This window comes from Lissotriton vulgaris, unplaced genomic scaffold (genome assembly GCF_964263255.1).
Source record: "Lissotriton vulgaris unplaced genomic scaffold, aLisVul1.2 SCAFFOLD_2420, whole genome shotgun sequence".
Lineage (NCBI taxonomy): Eukaryota > Metazoa > Chordata > Amphibia > Caudata > Salamandridae > Lissotriton > Lissotriton vulgaris.
In genome coordinates, this window is record NW_028245577.1 from 246388 (window position 1) to 266300 (window position 19913).

At 46.8% G+C, this 19913-nt stretch overlaps 1 protein-coding gene across 1 annotated transcript in view; it reads right to left on the reverse strand.

Annotated features, from left to right (window-relative positions):
* The window catches only part of LOC147666339 (lysine-specific demethylase 6A-like), a gene marked incomplete at both ends in the record, with an annotated part of 314997 nt that overhangs the window by 238955 nt on the left and 56129 nt on the right, over positions 1-19913 (reverse strand). The window lies entirely within an intron of this gene.

Below are 19913 nucleotides of genomic sequence, written 5' to 3' on the forward strand. Positions count from 1 at the left end.
ACAAGCTGCATATTCTCTTGCTCTCTTAGAGTAGTTCCCCAAGAACAAAAAGCACACTGGCTGGTAATAAGAATGGGTGATGAACAATATATGAAAACCAAGAATGTTTAACTTTAACTAAAGAAAGAAAAGTTAGATGTACATAAATGGAGGAGGTGCATGAAGGACAATAAATAGCATAATTGAATGCAGCAGAAAAATATGTAAAAAAAATAATTCAAGAAAAAATTAAAATACAGGCTTACGATACAAAAAAACAGACATTTTAATTGAACACTTCGAGCTTGCCAAACAATTCAAATTAGTTTGCTCATAATGGGTCACATTTATTAAAGCTGAAGTAAACTGGCAACTCTTATTTAAATGGCAAAGAAATCCTGCAACACTGGAGGTAGAATTCCAGCATGCCAACCTCACAGAGTAAAGTGTAAACAATCGAAGGCAAACCTATTTATGTGTATTCACAATTCTCCGTGATGGCCAATTTCACTGGATTCTGTGTGACGACCAGAGACTAGGATTAAGATTAGACGCATTCCTTCTCAAACAACCAAGTAAAACTACATCAACAGTAAAAAAAAAATGTACTTCCTCCAGAAATCCTACGTCAAAAACATCTTATTGCCCAAATATAGTACAACCGAGTAGGTCACTCCCTAGCGCCCCTCTTTTTTCACTGCTCCAGCAGCACAGCAGATTAGTCTCTTTCAGGTCTCTCTGCAATTGTGTTTGTAGTAAGCGATATAGCTTTATTGCTGATCTATTGTAGCCGCACTAACAAGTTGTTTTCCTATGTTTCAGGTACAGTCTGAGCACTCCGCGTGCTCCTTAAACAGCTAGTATTAAAATATGATCAGTGTGCTCGTGGTTCAGTCCTACGACCAGAAGGGGGCATGGGAAACAGGTGGCATAGTAATCGGCATGTTCAAGACTGCAAGTCCCCCAGCGCACCTAAACCTTTTTCTGGGAAGGTGACGCTCTCTACGGTCTCCCATGATAGAATGATTTTTCTGAAGCAGATGATGCCTCTGTACAGAGGGGCAGTTACCTCGGCAGTCGCCTGTAGAAAAGTGCCATTTTTGACATGGTCACCCCCACTTTTTGCACTAGTACTCATACTTTGACTAAAAGTGCACTAGTTCCCTGTTAACCAGGCTCCCAGTGTCCGAGCTGTTTCACTTAAAACAAGGTAAATGTCTAACTATAACCCAATGGGCAAGGACTTTAGGGCCCCTGTCAGTCTCTAGTAAATGGTACCTCTGGTACCCTGGGCACTAAAGAGGGTCCCCTCTGGGCTGCACCATGTCTTGTGCCTTCCAAAGAGACCCACACAAAACCAGCACTTGCCATTGCAGGATGCGTGAAATTAGTCAAGCTATATTGAAAAACATGACATGGCACATTCTATGTGTGCTATGCCCATGCACACTACATATACTATACGCAAGCCATCCCTACAGCAGGCCTTAGAGCCCTAGGGCATAGTGCATTACATTTAAGGCTCCCTTATTTTTTTCGGTCTGCATTTATAAATAGTAAGAGAAAAATGCCAATAAATATGCTTAGAATAGAATAGAAACTTTATTGTTTATTAATAAAAATCATTACAATGGTAAACATGCATCAGTGATAATAAAAACGCGTATCAGTATTACTAAAGTATTTACACATAGTACAACAAGCATTTGCAATGCAATAGGTCTCGCATTAGGAAAGTTTGAGCTATCGGTATTGTAAATGACAAATTTTTTATTTATGCGTTTGGTTTGAAAATAGCTAAATTAATAGCTTTGTCATTTACAATGCTAATAGTTGTAGAGGGTAGAGTGGTGAGAGGGGGGAAGTGTGGTGAGAGTGGTGAGAGGGGAGAGTGGAGAGAGTGGCGAGTGGCGAGTGGTGAGAGTCGGGAGAGTGGGGAGAGAGGAGGGAGGGGACAGAAGAGAGTGGTGAGAGGGGAGAGTGGTGAGAGCGGAGAGTGGTGTGAGAGGGGAGAGAGTGGTGTGAGAGGGGAGAGAGTGGTGTGAGAGGGGAGAGAGTGGTGTGAGAGGGGAGAGAGTGGTGTGAGAGGGGAGAGAGTGGTGTGAGAGGGGAGAGAGTGGTGTGAGAGGGGAGAGAGTGGTGTGAGAGGGGAGAGAGTGGTGTGAGAGGGGAGAGAGTGGTGTGAGAGGGGAGAGAGTGGTGTGAGAGGGGAGAGAGTGATGTGAGAGGGGAGAGAGTGGTGTGAGAGGAGAGAGTGGTGTGAGAGGGGAGAGTGGTGTGAGAGGGGAGAGTGGTGAGAGAGGGGAGAGTGGTGAGAGAGGAGAGAGGTGAGAGGGGCCCCGTCTCCTGAGCCCGCTCTTTAATCCGTGGCCTTAGTGGCTCAGTAAAGTGCCTCGAGGCCACAACAGGGTCATTCCAAGTGTTTACTCAAAGAACACGTTTTTGAAGTGCTTGGGTTTTGGTAGCTCAACTGTTAATCGTGACTGGAGGCGAGGAAGTGTGTACCCCGAGGCCAGCAACATTCTTAAAAGGCCTGGTTTTGTGAACAGTGGAATGTGCGGCCTAGTGAGACAAATGAAATGCGGACCCCGGGCCCTCGAGAGACACACGTGAAATGTGGAGCCTTGGGACCTCGAGAGACACACGTGGTAAGCGCAGCTTCGGAGTCTCCTCTGCCATCACAAGGCTGCGCTCATCTCAGCTCAAGGGGTTTAGTGCCTGCTGCTGAGGTCTGTTTCCTGCCTGCTGAATGCTATGTCCGCTCAGACTTTCATCATTCTGCGGTCGATAACATGCGCACTGCTGGGGTTGGTGACGGTAGCTTGTGGCACGCACACACTGTAACTAATGACGTAGGCGGCCCGTACAGCCCCTGAGCACAGCTGGCATGACGGGTCCCGTGCTTGCTGAAGGCGTGCACTCAAGTGTTTTGCTTTTGGAGTTTTGGTATTTTTGACACAACCGATGGATGTTTATTTATTTATTGGCTTCTCTGTGGCGCTGCTGCCTCCCTGTGCCAAAAGAGCCCACGTCAGGCAAGATGAAAGGCGTGCCACGGGTAGCGCCTCGGGTATCTGGAGAGGGGAGGCGCCCTCGCAGAGGTTCCAAAGTATTCACACTGTTCCCCTACAGTGCCCCACCCCCCCAAATTGCCCTCCCGGTGCCAAAAGCCTGAGCTGAGAGCCCACGTCAGACAAGATGAAAGGCGTGCCACGGGTAGCGCCTCGGGTGTCTGGACGGGGGAGTCACCCTCGCAGAGGTTCCAAGGTATTCACACTGCTCCCCCCCCCACACACTGCCCCCCTGCCTGCTGGGGGCGAGGGGGGCGCCTCTGCCAGGTGGTCTTGCACGTGGTACCTGGACACCCCACCCCCTGCCCAGATAATCCCCACTCAGCCCCACCGGGGGCTCACGGTGCCGTCTGCTGGGTGGGGGAGGGGGCAAGAAGGGGCGAGGAGGGGTGTCAGTAACCCAGCAATGAACGCCTCCTCTGAACCGAGGATGGGGTGTTTGAGGAAGGCAGGGCAGGAGGGCTAATAAAAGGCCTTTATGGGCTGTTAATGTCTACAGCTGAGCACACCTTTTATCCAATCCCCACGCCCCAGCCACTCTGAAATGTGCCGAGCACCGCAGCACGTGCAGCGCGTGAAACACTGCAGAGTCCTGATGGCAGCCGGACAAGAGCTGCGAGGTGCTGTGCTGCAAAGGAGAGTACTGCGAGGCGCTGTGCCGAGGAGGGCTGCGAGGCGCTGTGCCGAGCGAGGAGGGCTGCGAGGCGCTGTGCCGAAGAGAGGAAGGCTGCGAGGTGCAGTGCCAGTGCCGAGATGGTGGACTGAGGACACACAGAGCCCCCTCTGTCCTTGTCATACTTCCTGCATCCGGGTTAGCAAAATCATTACAACCAAATCGGCTTAAACAACTACAAAAGGGGGAGGGTAGAGGGGAGCAAAATTCCATCACACATAGTGTGTCCCTCATATTTAAAGACATTCAATCAAGGGGAATTTGAGTTAACCGTAGCGCCATGGACATGTTGACAAGGAAATCGGCGAACCACACACTAGGGGGAATCTCGCCTTCGCCAATTGTAAAGCAATACACTATATCGGCCGTTGTGACAATGGTCTAAGTCAGTTTCTCGCCGCATTCTTACACAGTTATGAGGCATAACCTGAAGCAATCGTCCCTTTTAGGCCACATCATCACACAATTAGCAGGCATAACCTCAAATTAATAGTTAGCCTTGTCAAATCCAGGCAATAATACACCATGGCTTGTAGCAGTAATTATCGCATTTGCCTCGTAACTTTAAGTGGTAAACCAAGCATTCTCGAATTCAGCCAAATATAGCATACCGTGAAAATTCGGTATCCTCTGTTCCCTGTTCCGAAAAGGATTCTGAATTCATGGTCAACCCACCGCAATCTTTAAACGAGAGGAAATCGATGGTTACGGGCCGCTTTGGGTGGGAGGAGGCGGCCCGCGGCGACCCGGAAGCTCTTAGCCGGCCGGCCAATCCGGTCGCGGCCGACCGGAAGTCCCGCCTCCCGAGGTCCGCGAGCTGCTGGCGCATGGAGCGCCCTGCCGGTCCGAATCAGCCCGTGTCCCCAGGAGGGGGAGAAGGAGGAGTGTCGCGCCTGTTGCGGGGCTCCTCGGACCTGAGGGAGCCCCGATTGTGAAGAGGAGACGAGAGCGCGAGAGGAGCCCGCCGGAAGAGCGCTGTCGGTGAGTGGGGCCCAGGGCTGAAGTGAAGTGCGTGCGTGCCTGTGTGTATGCCTGGGAGGGGTGGGGGAGGGGGAGTGTGTGCGCGCGTGTGCGTGTGGGAATGTGTGCGCGCATGCGTGACTGTGTGATTGAGAGAGAATGCGAGGTAGGGGATAGTGTGCCTGTATGTGGGCCTGTATGTGTGTCGTATGCCTGCGTGTGCATGCGCGCGCCTGTGTGTGTGTGCGTGCATGCAGAGGGGTGGGGGCTGCCTGTGTGTGTGTGAGAGCAAGGGATTTCATTCGCGCATGCGCAGCTACCAGACGCTCGCTCCCGAGGTGAAATCTGACCTCGTCAAAGCACGCGTCTGGTAGCTGTCCACATTCCTAAATACGGGCCACAAAAGGTCTGAAGCAGACACTCTCAATGCTCACGCATTGAGAGTAGGTCTGCTCGACCTAAAAAAACGTGTCTAATCTCAAAAAATTATTTTTCCTTTAAGAATCCTCCTATGAATGTCCGTTTTAGTCCGTTTGTATCATCACAGTGAATTAAAAAATAAAGTTAATCTATAAATAATTAAAAAGGACCTAGCAATCTTTTTTTGTTAGTAAAAAAAAATGAACTTGGTCTAAGTTGTACAACTTCATGATGAGTACTTAGAAAAACAGTTGGGGGCCGTTGTTGTCCCTTATGGTTTAACATCTGCTAAGGTCACAGAACAAAACCATAGTCATTGAGAATAAATGGTTGATACTACTGGGGGCGCGTGTCCATTAATATGGTGGAGACCCTACATATGATGGTTTAATGGACTTGGGACACACAAGAAGCCAAGAGATTGTCTGTGTAAAGGCCATGGTCAACTGCTAATTGATGGAACAGAGGGGTTGGTCCTCCTTTTTATTGTTGACCATTGTTTACTTGCTGGCTCTCTCTGATTATAAATCGTCTTGCTGCTCTTGTCATGAACTTGGTGAACCGGATATTGAGCATGGAGTTGTCTGGATTCATTGATGCAAGGGTAGCTTGTCTGCACGTGCAAATGCAGAGTTTATTCCATTTAAATATGTTTAACTTTGTTGCTGTCTGCTAGAAGACGAGCCTGTCCAAGTGCGGGGGGGGCGTCGGTGTACTCACTGAAAAGCAATGGAGGGAAAAAATGCACACAGCTTATCACTTCACAGGTACTAGAGAGGCATGCTTTTGAGTTTGTTCAGTCCCTGGGTCCAAGAGATTAATGCACTGTAGGAATGTTCGATATCTTGGTCTGTCCCAGTATTAACACAAAAAATGTAAATACCACTATTATGTTTTATAGTGCTACTCATCCCAATGCAGGATGTCAGAGCGCTTTACATCACACATTGGCAATAAATTTAAATCAATGTGTAGGATGTTACATAAAACAGGGCGGGTTACAAGATCCTTCATAGCTCACTACTGTATCAGAAGAATTGCAATGTATTAACTGCAAGTAATAAAATGATCTTTGTTAAAAGCAGTGACCCATTTACCCATCTACATAAGTCTATCTAAACCTATAACAGCAAAGCGTGCATTGCCTGTTTAAATAAGTGGCGAAAAAATACAAGCGGTAGCGTCTTTTTTAGCTTGCGACAAAATAAAAGGAGGATGAGTACAGGTAAAATTATGCAAATTTTAATATGGATAAATAGACGGAAATGTTAAAAAAACATACAACAAACAGTGAGCCCAAATTATATGTGAGGACATATCTGCATGAGCAGATATGCTCCTGTGACATCTTGTTCCATTGCCACAACATTGCAAGTGATCAGGAAGCCATCTTAAGCATAGCTACTGGCCACTTGTCATTAAAAGTAAACAAGCTACAGAATTAATTCACTAAAAATAATGGTGCTTTGTATCAAAACTTAGTCTTAATAAATCTGTACGGATGCCAGTACTAGACTTATTATGAAATGCACCCAGAGTACACCTTAGAGGTTCCCCTATATCCTACTAGTCTTTTAGTGTGTTGGGTGACTGAACTCTTCCTGCCTGCCAATACACACGAGTTTGACTCCCTGCTCGGGAGAGCCAATGCTCTCAGAGGTCAGAAAAATGCAGCTCCGGAGGAAGGTGATCACACCTCCAGCCGGCTGCCTAGTGAATTCGCCTACCCAGGCCAGAGGCTTTAAAGCCTCTGCCGCCTTTGATATCCGACTCTGGCTTCCTCCAGACCTGGAGAATGCCAGCCCTTGACCAGTGGCCCATTTGGCACCAGAGTATGTGAGAAAATTAGCTATTCAGTAGGCATGTCACCCGATCAGGCTAAGCACCCCCTAAGGTAGGCCACCTGAAGTGGACACTCGAAAGACTGACTGTCATTTTCAATGCCATAGTTCCAGTTGCCACGCCTTGACAGAGGTTTTAAGCAAGGACAAGTGTTGAGAATTCTGTCCGCTGTTTGTACATATGATTGATCTACCTTGACAAAATCAGCGAAAGCAGAGGATAACAAGGGAAGACTTATCCGCACCCTACTTGTATTCTGTATGGAGAGGCCTACCTGAGAAGGAAGCCGCCATAGGGGACGATATATATCCCCGTACTTTGACAATTTCCTCGATGAATATGTTGGGAGAGACTGCACTCTATGTTTAAGCCTGAAGAAGGTGGTCTATCACACTATACCACCGAAACGTGCCGATTTGTGTGCGGAACGCTTCCAAATTCTATTGGGTTCAATGAGGAGGAAAGAACGCTATTAAGCATTTAACCAGGGTCATCAATTTCAGTGTTTTATTAATTTTGGGGTGCTTACCAGACTCATCAGGTTGTTGATGTTTTTATTGCTTGTTTAAATTCCCCCAGATGTCTAGATATGAATTTTAATCTTATGTGTTTGGATGATGCATGTGTTTTTTAACTTTCTGTATAAATTTTGAACCGATAAAGGTCTTAATAAAAATATACTATAGCATTTATACTGCATTTTTGGTTTCCATTCAACATTGGCGATATGGTTGTGAGTGTATGTTAGATATGTATGGTGGTATGCCTTAAGGAGCCCAAAGGGATCTTATTTTTGACAGAAGTGTCTATTTCCTGCACTCTGTCCCTTTAGTGAGTAGGACCACCAACAGACACCGACCTATTAACGAGGGACGTCAGGATCATCAAGGCCAACACAGTGTCCCTGCAGTCTCCCTCCCCCTTTCCAGGTCACCAAAACCAAGTCCTCCCCCCCCCTTTCCAGGTCACCAAAACCAAGTGAGAGCCTCCAACTTGAGAAACCCACTGGACAAAGCATTGGTGCACCGGAGCCCCCCAGCACAGATCCACATAAAACAGCTGTCTTCATGCTTCAGACACCATCAAGAGCCAAGCCCCTCTTTGGGTTCTGCCGCAATGGGCCCCAGTCCCCACTTGCAGCTTTTCTTTTTGCAGGTACTTCTCAGTTGACTTTACTGGGTAGCAATCAAGACTACCAAGGCGACCAGCACCACTGCAGACGGACTCACTAGCGCAGTAAAACTGAACTGCTGGTGGTTTCTTGGACCTTGGCCCCTAAGCCCTGGAGATGATCCCTGAAACCCATTTGCAAACATTTCAATGCAGTGTATGTTTCTCCCATAGGATAACAATTTTCGTGTTCGATGCTCAGACCTCAAAACCATTATTTGAGCAGGTTAAAGTTGTACTGTAAGAATCCTATTTCCGAAAGTACTTACCTGATCCATATGATCTTGGTGTCTAAAAGTATATAGAAATATGTTATTTTTCTAAATTTGTCCCAGATTTCTTTTTGAATGGGTTTCATTTATTGGCTGTGTGCACAACAAATGATTAACACTCCCCTCCGATAAGCCTAAGCTGCTTGCTCAACCTCCCACTAGAAGAGCACTTGGGATTATTTAAGTACGCCCCTGCAAATCAATAAGGGTCGCCTACACTATGTGCATGGTGTACCCCTATATTTGGTATACTATATAAATAGCCATCTTTGAAGACTTCCCTTCAGAGAAAAGCTTTGAAGCTCACAAAGGACTGCCATGAGCCATGACTTAGGAGGGAAGATCTTTTGAGACCCTTGTGGATCCAAGAAACTCAGGGACCATACAGAGGTTGGTCGAGTAAAGGAGGAAACATGAACAGGGCCTGGATACAGATGTCTCTGAACAGCTAAAAAAACAATTTATTTTCCATAATGTGTTCGCCTCCAGACCCAGAAGGCCAGTCCTCGGGACCCTCACCACCATTCATGAAACCACCTCCAACTTTAGACAGGTTTGACTCCCTAGGAGATTCGGATGAGAATGTACCCTCTGTGCATAGTGCCCCCACTGGACCCCGTTCCAACTGGAAAGAAAAAAGTACATAAGAAATCACGTTCAGTTTGAATATATTGGATACAGATGACCTACTGGGTCCATGCTTCTCCAAGTGGGCACCAGCAGGTAAAGTGGGTCAATAATGTAGTAAGTTGCCTAAGGAAGCGTCTTGACAAGGATGTTCATAACTGCCTGAGGGCAGAATGTTCTCACCTCACTCTGAAGGGGGAAGGTAGTATACACACAAGAAACTGATCAAAAATGACCAAGCCCAGTCAAAATGTGTGCAGGACCCTAAGAGGGGCATTGCTCAGTCATGGCAGTCTTGCCAGGATGAATTTCTCGATCTGGCTGGACATTTTAAATAAGATTTAGGACAAGGCCAAATAAGCTGAAGAATCTGGCCTTTTCATTTCCCCGGATATACTTTATGGATGGGTACAAAGGGCAGTAATTTTCCTGCCAAACACCAACGGCACACTTTCTACTGAAAGTCGGAGGTCTGTGTTAATAAAGGTAGACACCAAACTAGCAACCATGCAAAATCTGAAGGTCGACCTGTTGCGGGGGGAGAGACACTTTGGGGATCCATTTATCAAAGAGTGAGGTACATTTCTGACAACTTTCACAAAGGCCAAAGTCATTATGAAAAGGTATATTCACTCCTAGGTTTTTCTTTGGAGTCGATAATGGTATAGGGTGCTTGGTCAATCGCTTCCAATCACGTCCCCTATAGGAGGATAATGTTTTAAGCAAGGACAATGGGAAGCCCCATTCTGTTTGACGCTTCTTTTCATTGAGATGCACATCAAGAGGAGGTTTCCGTGGAAACTACTCAAAAGGCAGTCTTAACAAGAGTATTACCCCTTCTTCTCCACTGTAAGAAGGACTAGAAGGGTTCATACACAATTGGTAATACCCTGCATCAGATGCTTGGGTCCTTACAATCAGTTAGAGGTTATAACAGAGTATCATGGGTCCACACGAAAAAAAAGCTTCATCATCCTTTTTGCTTTGCTTTACAGGGCATACACCTCAAACAATGAGGTGGGGGAACTTCAGAGGAAGAACACAATAAACTAGACAACACTTCACAACAAGCATTTACAATGCAATGGTCTCGGCAATATTATAGGTAGAGCTATTGGTATTGCTCATTTTTTATCTTTTTTGTATCCCTAAATAAATGGCATTGTCATTTCTATTGGCATTAGCTTTTTTTTTGCATATGTGATGTCCGCAGACTCCAGCCCGCTCCAGACACAGACGCACTGCACTGTCCGGACGCGCCAGGCCATGGGGGCCCAACGTAGGCCCAGGAGGGCCTGGTCGCTGCGAGGGCTCCAAGATACTCACATAAAGTCAAATAACTATAGTCTATGGTAAATGCAACAATGTCTATAGTCCGTGGTTATCAGGCGTAGATCAAGCCCTCTTGCGCCTACGCTGGACAGCCCTGTACTACTAACACACTACCTCCTAGCAATAACAGACACATTGCTAACCCTTGTACCAGCTACACTGCTTTCACCGGGCAGCGGGTCCTCTCCGCCATATTACACACACTGCAGAACTTCCCGCGTCCCGCGCCCCCCACCCCCTATTACAGATACAATGTCCAGGCCCTCCTTAGAACCGACAAAAACCCTCCCTCCCCACTAGGCGCACAGACCCTCCTTCCCAGATACTGTCCAGGCCCCGCTAAGTAACTGGCAAACTGTCCCTCCCGCCTCCCTCCCAAGTAACAGACACACTGCGCAGCCCCCTACACGTGACATACAAACTGCCCTCTCCAAACAGCAGGCACACAGTCCCTCACTCCCATGATATAACAAACACTGCCCATATTCCCTCTCTTCCCGCCCAGCTCATAGCACACCCCCTATCAGGCACGCTGTCCCTGAATCCCAGGTCACTCACACACTGTCGCTCCCTCCTGGTAACTGACACACTGTCCCTTCCACCCCGTAACTGACACTGTCCCTCACTCCCAGCTACTGACACACTGTCCCTCCGACCCGGTACCTGACACTGTCTCTCCCTCCCGGTAACTGACACACACTGTCCCTCCCTCCAAGGTAACAGACACACCGCGCAGTCACCTCCTTGTGACACACAAACTGTCCTCCCCAAACAGCAGGCACACAGTGCCCACCGTGATATAACGCAAACACTGCCCGCCTTCCTTCTCTTCTCCCAGGTACCGGGCGCACCCCACCGACCGCCCATAGCACACCCCCGTATCAGGCACGCTGTCCCTGAATCCCAGGTCACTCACGCACTGTCCCTCCCTCCGGATAACCGATACACTGTCCCACCCGGTAACTGACACACCGTCCCTTTCACCCGGAAACGGACACTTTCCCTCGCTCCCGGGTAACTGACACACTGCACTCCAGCCTAAGTATCTGACACACTGTCCACCTTCCCGAGTAAATCTCACACTGTCCGTTTCAATATTAGAGACAGCCTGGCCTAGAGTAGCTATAACCACACGGTACCACATGGTCATCGCGGCCGTGAAGAAACACATGCCCTCCTCACACGCACGCACGCACACACACACACACACAAAAGTGTAAGTCATCTGAAAGAGTCACACAACTCCTTTCACCGAACACTGGAAGATCCGGTCCTATCTAACGGTCTCGCTGGAGAGCGCTTAGTGGCCTCGCAGTCGCTGCCCAGCCCACTCATGTCCGCAGACTCCAGCCCGCTCCAGACACAGACGCACTGCACTGTCCGGACGCGCCAGGCCATGGGGGCCCAACGTAGGCCCAGGAGGGCCTGGTCGCTGCGAGGGCTCCAAGATACTCACATAAAGTCAAATAGGACAGTGGTGCTTTTGGGGTCACGGGGGTGCGAATATGCCAGTGAGGAGGGGTGGCCGCGCTAGTGGGGCTTAGGGGGTGGGGTACAGCTGAGGGGTGGTATAAAGAGGCGACGGGGGTGATAGAAAGCCTTACGGTACAGCGTGGGTTGTCGAGGCGGGGTGAGGTGAGGAGGGGGTGAGGTGGAGGGAGGGGGGGCAGTGACATTAGAGAGTGAGAAGAGGTAAGGCCGTGCGGGCCCGGTGAGGAGGGGTGTGGTGTGGGGGAGGGGGGGGGGGGGGGGGGTTCGGACGGGACAGTTGTGCTTTAAGGGGTCATGGGGGTGCGGATATGCCAGTGAGGTAGGGTGGCCGCGCTCCCTTCTCTCCCCTCTCTCCCTGTGATCCTGTTGTATACCCTCACATTTCCCTTCACCCCCGCTTGATGCCCGCTGCCCCCCTCAACGCTTTAATTCGGTCACATTGCGCTCCTCGAAGCTGTGCTCTCCCTCACTCGGCGCTGTACCCTCGCCCTTTCTTGCCCTCAGACGCATTACCAACACGGAGCCCCACTGAACTCTCACACTCTGGCCGCACCCATAATCCCCACTCGTTATGCAGACTGACCCGTAATTTTACCCTCTCCACCCTCCCGGGAGTGTAAGACCGGCCTAGCAACAGGAGCCTCCAGGGATAGGTCGGACATCAGTTTAATTTTTGCGGGCGACTCCGAACATCTTTGCACCCAGCCGCTCTTACCCTGCTCGGACGGGACAGTGGTGCTTTGAGGGGTCACGGGGGTGCGGATATGCCAGTGAGGTGAGGAGGGGTGGCCGCGCTAATAGGGGTTAGGGTACAGCTGAGGGGTGGTTTAAAGAGGCGACGGAGGTGATAGAAAGCCTTATGGTACAGCGTGGGTTGTCGAGGCGGGGTGAGGTGAAGGGAGGGGTGGGGGGGGGCAGTGACATTAGAGAGTGAGAAGAGGTAAGGCCGTGCGGGCCCGATGAGGAGGGGTGTGGGGGGGGTTCGGACGGGACAGTGGTGCTTTGAGGAGTCATGGGGGTGCGGATATGCCAGTGAGGTAGGGTGGCCGCGCTCCCTTCTCTCCCTGTGATCCTGTTGTTTACCCTCACATTTCCCCTCACCCCCGCTTGATGCCCGCTGCCCCCCTCAACGCTTTAATTCGGTCACATTGCGCTCCTCGAAGCTGCGCTCTCCCTCACTCGGCGCTGTATCCTCGCCCTTTCTTGCCCTCAGACACATTACCTTCACGGAGCCCCACTGAACTCTCACACTCTGGCCGCACCCATAATCCCCACTCGTTATGCAGACTGACCCGTAATTTTACCCTCTCCACCCTCCCGGGACCGGGAGTGTAAGACCTGCCTAGCAACAGGAGCCTCCAGGGATAGGTCGGACATCACAGTTTAATTTTTGCGGGCGACTCCGAACATCTTTGCACGCAGACGCTCTTACCCTGGTCTGGAGGAAAACGGAAGTGTGTCTGGCTGAAAGGCGGGTGGATGCTCGAAACAGGCTGACGTGCAGAGGAGGGCGCTGTAGGGAAGGGGCTAGAAATCCTAACAAAAGCTCATTGAAAATGGGGAACGAGACCATGACGATCCTCACCGGCAGACGAGAAATAAACAAGCATTATCATAACTCCTACCATGATGCGGGTATCTGCTCTGAAATGCACACACGAGCGGGAGGGGGGCGGGAAACACACACACGGACAGCAAAAATACACGGAGAGCGGGAGGGGGGCGGGAAACAAACAGGGGGCGGGAAACACACACACGGACAGCGAAAATACACGGAGAGCGGGAGGGGGGCGGGAAACAGACAGGGGGAAGAAGGCACGGAGGGAAACAGCCACGATCTTACCTTCACTGCGAAGGATCGAAAATGGCGGACACAAGCTCCGAGATTTTTTTGGATTTGGGGGCGTGGTTTTGATGTTCTGAGTGACGGACAACGTCACTGTCTAAAGAACATCAAAAATTACGCCCCCAAATCCGAAAAGGACGGAGCTTGTTTGGAGTGACGCATCTCTCCTCCAATGGCTGGCCTCCGTTTAGGAAGCCAGCCAATGAAGGAGAGATGGGGCACGGAGGCGGGACCTTCGCCGCTACTCAGACTCATTAAATCTCCGGCCTAAGACTGCGCAAGCGCAGCCTTTTAGGCCTTTGACCTAAAAAGGGGTTTGTCAGCAACCTTTTCTGGGTTAAAAACAAAGGGACAGTGGTCAATAGCCAGTCAAATCTCAGACAATTAAGTGAATGGCATTATAAAATGGATGGCATATATCTTTCGAGGGTTATCCTGTGACAACGCGACTGGATGGTCAGGTTAAACTAACCATTGAGATATTTTCCCTCCATCACAGGTTCCTGAAATTTATTTGGAAAGATCCGATCAACAAATAAAAGGCTCTCCAATTCAGGCTGTCTGAGGGATCTTGGGGTTTTATTAAGGTCCTAAAGCCGGCGCTGGAGCATCTCAGATCCAGAGGGATGCACATTGCTCTGTACATGGATGACATACTGATTATGGATCAATGCCCAATCAATCCCACAAGGAACCTTCAGACAACAATACACCTGTTAGGTCAGGAATCCATCAACACAGCAAAGTCCCTCGTTACCCCTACTCAGAATATTATGCTCCTCAGATTCGTCAGAGTCCAAGGAGACCAACCTCATCCTGACAACGAAAAAGGTAGCCAAAATCAGACAGGAACTAAACAAAACCTGACCAAAACCATTGTCAGATTGCCTGCCTGGTGGGTCTACCGTAGTCATCCTTACAAGTGATCTTACCCAATGATCCGTTGCCCTTCCGACCATTGCAGAAGTTGAAACCCCATCATCTTCAAAACAGCTTCAAATTTAAAGAGTTGGTTACCCAGTTTGAGAACCCAAGGATGAAATACGATGGTGATAAGCATACATGGAGGCATGGAATGGAAGGACAATCTTTGGTGCCAATACTGATTTAATCATCAAATCAGAAGCCAGCAGAAGTAAATAAAGGGACAGATGTGGGGTGCCATCTAGCGGTGAAAAATGGTAAGATCACATACTAAAACTACACATCAACTGCCCTAAATTCCTGGCTGGTTCCTACGCACTTCAGTGCTGGCCAAAGATAGAGCACCATGTTGTGTCATGCTGAACATGGACAATCTTTAAGCAGTGAGATACATCACCATCTGGAAGACATGGGAACATGAACAAAAGCCTTGGGAGATCTGGCCAAAAGTTTCTGGCATTTTTGTCTAGAAACAAGTTATCAACGACTGAGGAACAGCTTTCCAGCAGATCAAACTAAGAAGTAGATTGACTCTCCAGACACTTGCAGGATATGAGACTATGGAAACAATAGGCATGAGTATTACAAAGCACTCAAGAACAGATGGGGTCCCTTCTCAGTATACCCTTTTGCCTCTCTATGGATCACCAAGTTGAAAGGTAGTTTAGTTGGAGGCTGGGCCTGGGAGAAACAGCAATGGGTGCTTTTCACCAGGACTGAAGCAAAAAGTCTGGATATGGATTTTATTCTGCTCCCAATGATCTTAAGGGTCTCAGCATTAGGCAAGACGGCAACAAGCAGATTATATTCTTTTGAAACACAACATAATTAAGATCTCAAGTGTGGCATCTAGTACGGATAGAACTTTCTTGAGATTTTGAATCAGTCTAGCCCTATTTCGAGAGATTTTGCTACAGCCAACAGGGAGGCTCACTCTGCAGTGGAAGAGGGCAGTCTCCATCACTTATTGTATAGATAATGACAGGGAATAATATAACGTCCTTGGTCTCTTAGAACATGCTTAACTATCATCAAGACATGGGCTGAAAACACTTCCAAAAGTTACAGGTCGGCATGGTTGGGTTGGTGCCTTCAATGAAATGTCCATGTTGTCTGAAGTTGTCCATTTCTTAAATGAATCATCCTTTGCTGAAACCAGACTAGTTTACAGGTCAGCAAACACCTCTCATTTTGCAATTTCAGCAGGGAACATCCCCAATGACAGGGCACTGGTGGGCAAACAGACTTTGGTCAGGAGGCTGTTGAGTAGGATTAGAAGTTACCTTTCCCCAGAACCATACTCCTCTCTTAACCCCTTCCATGCCCATGATGGAACGGTTCCGTCATGAGCGTCGGTTGAGCTGTGCTCATGACGGAACCGTTCCGTCATGAGCCGGTAGTCTCATTAGAACCTTCAGCACAGCGCGAAAATTCGCGCCGCGCTGAAGGGGTTAAGGATGTCAACAGTGTTGAACATTTTCCCTTCATGGCAAAATAACAGGTACCAATCCAGGAAGGAGCCTTCAAGAAAACTGGCTATGCTTCTTGTGGCCGACATCAGGGAACCGGATACTGCTGGTGGACCCCAGATGGGGTCACCTTTCAGATGTTCTGAGAATGTTGTGCGAGAACTAAGTCCACTTTTTTTTTAATTGATTTTATTTCAGCAATCAGTTGTATATTGGACAGAATACAAAGAACAAAAACTGGAAACCATATATGTCAAAATACCCAGCTAAAGCATACAGTACCATAAATAATACCAAAAAATAATCATATATGGGAAAAAAACAGTACAGAAACTGATTTTGCCCGAATATTTTCTTTTTTTGCCCTTTAAGTCTATAAACCGCCATTTCTAATTGGTATATAGATAGCAATTTCAGTTGCCAGTGATTAAACACTGGTGGTTCAGGATCTAACCAACAAGAAGTCATACAGAAGCGATAAATTAACATACAAATGAATTAAATCCTTCAGCTGCTGACCTTTTTCCAATTTATTTTTTTTTTTGTAAATTTTTGAAAACCTTTATTTGGAATCAGAACACACAGCTGTTTAGCCTAACATCCCGGAGGCAAGGCAGCAAAAGCGAAGGAGGGCATTAGTGTTCAACAGTAGAAGCATAATCATCAAAGGTTAATTTTTATTATAGAGAAACAACAACTGGCGCCCGTGGGCGCAAAAGTGGCAGTACGTAAAACGTGACGCTGTGTGTCGGGGATGGGTAGGGAATAGGGCAGGAATACTATCAAGAAAGGAAGAATTCAGGATGGGACGGAGGGAGGTGGGGGAAGGCATCAGGAGAAAGAATCACTTCGAAGCTCAGTTGGCGTCACAGGTCAGGGAAATGCAGCATCCTGTTGATCAATTGGTTCAGGTGGTTGGCAAATACCCCCCCTATAGTCATTCCATGCTCCCCAGATTTTCGTCCAGTTCCGCGGCCTCCCCCTGGCTGCATAGACCGTCCTCTCCCGAACCATACACCAGTCCATGTTGGCCTTCCACAGACCTTTTTCCAATTTGATTCGTTTGAAGACCAAATATAATCATTTCAGCAGTAAATTGTACATCAATCCCTAAACTAATATTTAAAAATAATTCAACATCCGTAATAAATTGGGAAAGTTTTGGACAATTAAAAAACATATGTATAGAGTCAGCGGCTACATAACCACATCGATTATATTTATCACCATTTCCGGCTTTCCATTTTGCCAACTTGGCTGGTGAATAATATAAATCAAAAATAGCAAGAAAGTGTTGGCTTTGTAACGAGCCATTGATTAGCATTTTAGTTGATAACTCAATTGCTCTGGTTATATCTACATTATCTAATTCAAGTTTCCTCTTCCATTTGCTCTCGACCAAACAAATCATCTTCAAATTGATTTATCATCATTTGATATACTATGCCAATTTTATTTACCCTTCTACTAGTTTCCAGGATGTCAATTTTCTTCATTGATGAATGATCAGAGAGGCCCTTAGATTCCAGGAAGCTTCGAATTTGGAGATATTTGAAAAAATAATTTCTGGATAAATTCTAGTTCTGTTGTAAAAAAGAGAATGAAGCAATCTGACTTACTTGATTAAGGTCTCCTATTAACCGGATCCCAACTGAATGCCATCTGCTTAATACTTGGTCTTTGAAAATCCCAGGTAACATATTATTCAAGACCGGAGAATAATAATTTAGATCACTACATCGAAGAATTTTCTTTTTAATCTGCCTCCAAATTGCCAAAGCAGTGATCATGATTTTGAACTTCATCTTTTTTTAGTATCTAGGCTCCAATATTCTTACCAGGCATTGACGAGCTTCCTCTCCTAATAACATTTCGTAAATCGATGGACTAATCGATTCTTCCAGACTAATGTCTGGAAAAATTAGTATACCCATATGTCTGAGTAAGATGGACCAGTAATATAACAAAGTTGGGAATCCCCTAGCCACCCTTCGTTCTTGGGAGAGTACACCATTTCAGAGCCCTTCTGGACAGGTGGTGTCCCCAGAGAAACCAGGAAGACATTCTATCAATTTTAGAGAAATAAAATATGAGAATAAAAGAGGTATAGTACGAAATAGGTACAGAAATTTGGGAAAAATAATCATTTTTAATATATTAGTGAACCATATAATGAGAAGTGTATATTGTTTAATGTTTCCAGAGTTCTATTTGCAGATTTTAACACCGGCTCTATATTAAGACGCACTATATCATCTACTTTGGGAGATATTATAATCCCAAGATGAAGTGCCCCTGAAGCAAAAACTATGTTATTGGGCCGACCCTTTTCTGAATGGATCAATTGCGTTTTTGAGATGTTCAACTTATATCCTGAAAGACCTCCAAATTCATTCGCTAAATCAATTATTTTAGGTAATGCCCTCCTAATATTGGAAGTGGTGATGGTGACGTCATCAGCGTACGCAAATACTTTAAATTAATATTGTAGGATAATAACCGGAGGGATATCAACCTCCTTTTCTAATTTATTAAGGTATGGTTAAATATACAAAGCGAACAACAAGAGGAACAAGGACAGCCCTGCCTTGTCCCCCTTGCTATCATAAAGTTATCAGATAATATATCTGTTATCCGAATTGCAGCCTTCGGGTAATGATATAATGCTTTTATTGCCTCAATATATTCTTCAGGGAGCCCCTTCCAGACCAATACAGACCACAGGAATCCCCAGACAACCCTGTTGAATGCTTTTTCAGGATCCAACAGGGCCACCGCAACCTAGGATTCCGTGGCCTGCGCCCAGTCCAGAAGCGTTATGATTTTCCCAACATGGTCTGTGGTATCTCTATTCGAGATAAATCTATGTTGTCTCACTGAAAAAAAAGTCGGCATAAAATCATTCAATCTATTGGCAAGGATTTTAGAGAAAATCTTACTGTCAGCAGTAATAAGAGAGATCGGTCTATATGACCCTACGTTCATCATCAGCGATCCCTTTCTTTTTAAAAATAACTATAGTGGCTAATGACCATGAATCGGGGGGGTTACCTAAAAAGACTTGCTGGAATACCTGCAGCATTTCAGGCTTGAGAAGACTCCGAAATACACAATAAAATTCTAAAGGTATACTGTCTGATGCCATTGCCTTCCCAGCAGCCAAGCCCAAAATTGCTGCCTCAATTTCCTCCCATGTAATAGACGCAGACAATATACTTCTCTGCTCTTCTAACAATCCGACATTATCTATACTTTCTAGATATTGTGCGGTCTTTGTTCCTATATCCATAGCATCACCCGGCTCATGATATAGTGACTGATAAAACTCATTAAATGCTTTAGTATATCCCCTTTAGCAGTCCTAATGACCCCATTTATGTCTCGATTTTTAAAATTTCATTAGATGCTGCCTTTTGCCTTAATCTTTGGGCTAACACTTTACCCGTTTGTTCACTCAATTCGTAGCTTTCCGTCTTATATTGTCTAAACTTGCACGTGACCTGATCCGCTATATGGGAATACACTACGCTGTGTTTGATAGACAGATCTACTTGTGCTTCTTCAATATGCCAATTAGATTTCATATTTTCTGCTAATTTTATCTCTGCCTTTATAACAGTATCGCAATCCCTTTTAAAGTTATTTTGTTTGTTTTTTTGCTGAAAATGCGAGTAGTTAAGAGTTTCCCCTCTGACTATAGATTTAAATGTGTCCCAAACAATTCGAACAGAAGCAGTATTATTATTGATCTGGAAAAACTCTTGGATAATTCTAGTCATATACTGCAGATAATCATCCTGAAATAGTAAATTCCTTTGAAACGACCATTTCTTTTTA